The sequence below is a fragment of the Marmota marmota genome, unplaced genomic scaffold (assembly GCF_001458135.2).
Source record: "Marmota marmota marmota unplaced genomic scaffold, marMar, whole genome shotgun sequence".
In the NCBI taxonomy this organism is placed as follows: Eukaryota; Metazoa; Chordata; class Mammalia; order Rodentia; family Sciuridae; genus Marmota; species Marmota marmota.
This window is the reverse complement of record NW_025999932.1, coordinates 43,535,228-43,540,558: the sequence shown is the minus strand read 5'-3', so window position 1 is coordinate 43,540,558 and position 5,331 is coordinate 43,535,228.

The window sequence follows — 5,331 nt, the reverse complement described above, 5'->3', positions numbered from 1 at the left end:
CCCACCCAAAAATCCTAATCTCCTTCCAAAGATGATGCCGTGACCCAATAACTTGTCCCCACTACCTACCAACATCACCACACTGAGGACCAAGCTTCCTACACATGAACCCCAAAGCATACCAATGCAAAACAGTATTACCTTGTTACACTTGATATCTTCAGGATCTACAATAATTAACATACCATTTAATACTTGATATTGAAAATTTGTCTATGTTTCCTTTATCAGTGTTATTATAAATTTGTGAATTCTATTAACTATTTCAAACAACCAGGTCTCTGTCTCATTGATTTCTTCCATTTTTAAATTTCAATTTTATTAAGCTCTGGTCTTATCTTTATTAGATCCTTTCTTCTGCTTCCTTTTCATTTATTTTGCTCTCTAAACCCCCACCCCCAACAGACACATACACACTGCCCAAGATTCCTCAGGCAGTAACAACAATTATTGATTTGAGCTTCTTCCTAATTTCTAATGTATTTTTAATGCTGTCAATTTACCTATAATCACTGCTTTAGCTGTACCTCACAAAATTTTTGAAGGTTTTATTTTCACTCTTTAGTATCTCTTTTATTTTCCTTCAGACTTCCTTGACCCATAGATTAATTAGAAGTGTGATTTTTTTCCAAGTTTTTATAGATTTTCTTTTATCTTACTATCTTCTGGGTTGAGTCTGTGGTGAAATACAGTTAGTATGATTTCAATTGTTTTAAACTTGATAAGTTTTCTTTCTGGCATGGGAGACGGTTTATACTGATTTATGTGGTTTGGGCATATTATAAGAATTAGTATTCTGTAACTGGATTCAAATTTCTATAAGTATCTTATTTCATTTTCTTAGAAGGTGCTGAGTACTTTTATGTCTCTACTGATTTTCTGCCTACTTGTACTATCAGTTGTTGACAGACTTGTTCATTCTCAAAATCTAATGCTTTAATCCCTCTCTTCCTCCCTCTCATCTAATCCAACAAAATAATAAATAAATACACAACAATGACAAAGTTATACATACCCAAGAGAAGTATTGAGATGTAATACTAGCCTCTTCTACAATGTTCTGGTGCACCTCTTTGGATTGCCAGACTCTTGGAAGAACTGGATATCTGTGTTGCTTTTTGCTTTAAATGATTTACTAGGATAGATTCTGGCTTCTTCCTGGAACTTCCGGTATTCACTTGTTCCTCAGTCTGGCCTAATATTAGAGGATTTCCTTTATACACACACACACACACACACACACACACACAAACATACACTATACGCCTCTTGCTCTGCTCTTACATTATAGTGTCTAGGTAGGTATTACACATTCTTCTTAATTTGTTTGTGTTATTGTATTTAGCTTCTTATGATAAATTTTACAGATTCCTAACAAAAATATTTTTAATTTCACAAAAGAATAAGCTTACATGAATGCATAGGGAAACACAAACCCTAAAAAACAGCATAAGAAGCTTCCTAAAAGGAAGGAAAAACATCACTGAACATATGTGACTAACAAAATTTCATATTTTAAACTTAGCTTTAGCATGACATAATATCCAGATCTAATCAACATTCTTCTGTCAGAGTAATATATCATCCATGCTGAATGTAATTATTAGTTATTTTAAGCTTTCATTTTCACCTACCCTTCACAAGGTGACTAAAACCTTAAAATTAAGTTTTAAGGGGAAATACAAAGCAATTAACATGCCCTGTAGGGCAAAACCAACATATACCCACATCCCATTCATGGGTCTATCCACAAAAATTACCCTAAATTACAGAGCCAGTCTTGAGAAATCAGAAACTAAATAATGATCTGGTTGCAAAAAAATCTACCAAATGTTTAAATAAAATTTTCAATGATTATTTTCTGGGAACTGACTTTTTGAAGAAATAGATACTTAAAAGTAGCCATTTTTCTGTAGTCTAACTAACACTAGATGAATCATGCTGATCATACACAGAGCTCATCCAGACCACCAGAAACCCACAATGCATGGGCCACATAGCAGACTGCATGTTGCTGAATGGAGCATCAGTGAACTGGAAGATAATCCTGAGGAAATTGTTCAGGAAGCACAACAGAGAATCAAGAAGATGAAAAAGTGTAAGACAGGCTCTGAAATTCAAGAATGATCCAAAAACCAATCCAAATCCTAGGTGGAGAGAAGGAAGCCTGCAAGGGAGCCAAAATAGAGCAGGTAGCAGTTCCTGCTCTAGACAACATGGCTTCTTCAAGCTTGGCATCCAGGGAGCTGAGTGTTCAGAGACTTGTGGAGAGAGAAAAGGAAAACTGAAGGAAGTGGATGTTAAATGAATGCAACTTCCCACCACATACCATCCCATCCTCTGCCTCACTTCATTGGTCCATTAAACTCAAGGCTGAAATCTTTGGTCCCAATTTGTCAAGGAGGAAAAAAATTGACTTGAGAATATCATTCACTTAACAAAATTGGTTCTGATCCTATTAAGTATGCTAGTGAGAACTGGTCTACAGAGGTCAACTGAAGGTTCCCTCAGATTTATTAGCCATAAAATGCAACTTTGAAGAAAATTCAGATAATTTGGTTTAAAGATTTGACATAGCAAGACCACATCCAGGGGAAAACACATTCTTTAGAAAAATACAGTGACATGGTATTTTTGAGACAATTTTTTTTAAATTAACTGATTTAAGGCGGTAATTGTTTTGATCTTATGTTCTAATTTTTACTTTTCAATATGTAGACATTTTAAAAGTTTATTTTGATGTACACAGATATGTTATTCCACTTTTCTAGAAAAAAAATTAAATTTTGAATTAGTGCTTGAATATAACCCTTCTATGAGTCCATTAATGTAAGGAAACTAATTTGTCAGTTAATAAATAAATATTTCAAAAACTAGTTATTTTTAGTACCTCCTTTCACTCTCAAAAGTGTCCTGGTTTGAAAGATAAATTCTTTTGTCATTCTAATTATAGGGGCATCAGATGCCCACACATGAAAGAAAATGACTGCTTCTAGTTCTTCTTTCTAGGATGTTATAGGATCAGAGGCTTCCAGCCTTGGTAAGGCTCTCAAAGAAAATGCGCATTAATCCTCCCTAAAGTTTTTAAATTTCAATGTATATGACGTTTTCTTGGGAGTTTATTATAATGTAAGTTCCTGGTCCTTGTGGGAGAGTAAAAAGGAAAACAGAAGGAAGTGGATGTTAAATGAATGCAACTGTCCATCACATACCATCCCATCCTCTGCCTCACTTCATGGGTCCATTGGGCTCAAGGCTGAAATCTTTGAATTTGTGGTATGAATTTGATTTTGATATAAATTTGATTTTAGATTTGTGATGAACTTCTAAATAGGGGAGACAACTATCATCTGATTCCAAAGTTTCTTCTTTCAATTCTTCTTCAAAACACAATACAACAAACACATGCACAAACTCATACAATGATGAGATTTAACAGTATTATGGCTTATATGGGAGGTGTCTCCCCAACACTCATGTGTGAAACAATGCAAGAAAGTTTAAGAGGTAAAATGATGGGGTTATGAGAGCCTTAACCTAATTGATGCATTAATCCCCTGATAGGAATTAACTGGGTGGAAAGTGTAGGTAGGTGGGGTGTCCCTGAGGGCATGCCTTTGAGGTTTCTACTTTGTCTGTGGTGAGGAGAGCTCCCTCTCTGCTTCCTAGTGGCCTTGTCCTGAGCTGCTTTCTTCCACCAACTCTTCTGCCATGATGTTCTGCCTCACCTTGAGCCCAGAACAATGGAGCCTAGGTCTATGGACAGAGTCTCACTCCATAGTTCAGTCTATGGATTGAGACCTCTGAAACCATGAGCTCCGAATAAACTTTTCTTCCTCTAAAATTGTTCTTGTCAGCTCTTTTGGTAACAGCAGCAAAAAAAAAAAAAAAGAAAAAAGAAACTGACTAAAACAGTATTCCAACAAATAAGGTGCATTAGCTCTCTGTTGCCATGACAAAATATCAGAGATAAATCAACTTAAAGGAGGAAAGGTATATTTCGGCTCACAGTTTCAGAGATTTCAATCTATGGTCAGATGACTCCATATACATCTGTGGAGAGGCATAAAGACAAGGTGAGATGCACGAAGTAGCACAAAGCTGCTCACCTCACATCTGCCAGGAAGAGAGGGAGAGAGTGGGATAAAGAGATATATCCTTCAAGGGCATGCCCCCAGTGACCTACTTCCTCCAGTTAGGCCCCACCTTGTAAGCTGTACCATGTCCCAGTAGCCCATGAATCCATAAATCTATAAATGGATTAATTCATTGAAGAGATTGAAGCCCTTAGGCCCCACATCTGAATACTGTTGCATCAAAGACCAAGTCCTCAACATATGAGTTGTGTGGGGGGCAGATATTTCAGATCCAAACCATAACATAAAAAAATAGAGTGAAAAAGTTCAAGAGCATTGTGTGTAGGAAAGCTTCAAGATTTTAGCTGACGGTAAGCTCAATGAACCAACAGTATCACTCATGAAGAGTAGAGAAAAGGATAAGAGGAAAGAAAGGAGAGGAAAAGAAAGGACAAGAAAACATAAAAATCCCTATCGCTATCTATTGGCGGTTATCAAATGACATGATGTCAAATATACAGATTTCCCCTAATGTACCCTGGTGCCATTTCCACTCCTTTGATCAAATATCTTCTGCATCCTAGTTTACCAGCCCCATTCCTTCCCCAAAGCAACCATTCTCAAAAACATTTATCTTTTTTTTTTTTTTTAATTTTTTATTGTGGGTTGTTCAAAACATTACAAATTTCTTGACATATCATATTCGACACTTTGATTCAAGTGGGTTATGAACTCCCACCTTCACCCCATACACAGATTGCAGAATCACATCAGTTACACATCCATTGATTTACAAATTGCCATCCTAGTGTCTGTTGTGCTCCGCTGCCTTTCCCATCCTCCACCCTCCCCCCTCCCCACCTCTCCCCNATGAGAGGTGGGAGGGAAAGGGAGAGAGAAGGGAAATTGCATGGTAACATTTATCTTTTAGGACTTATCTCAAGCGATCCAGTCCTCAAGTGCCCTGGGAGATTTACCCCTCTCTCCTTTGGGCATCCAAAAAGTTTACATATTTTATACATAATTGTTTATACATGCATTTTTCATTCTAACTTGCTGTGTTATTTTCTTAGGTTGTTTTATTGTTAGGTGTCTATGTTCCTAGAACATAAACTTCATAAGGACAGGATTTCTATTTTATGTAATGCCTATCCCCAGTATTTGGAAGAGTACCTAGCACATACAGGTTACTATTGGAGAAATATTGTTTAAAACAAAATCTTCCAACTCAGAAAACCTTTCCACAAAGGAAGAA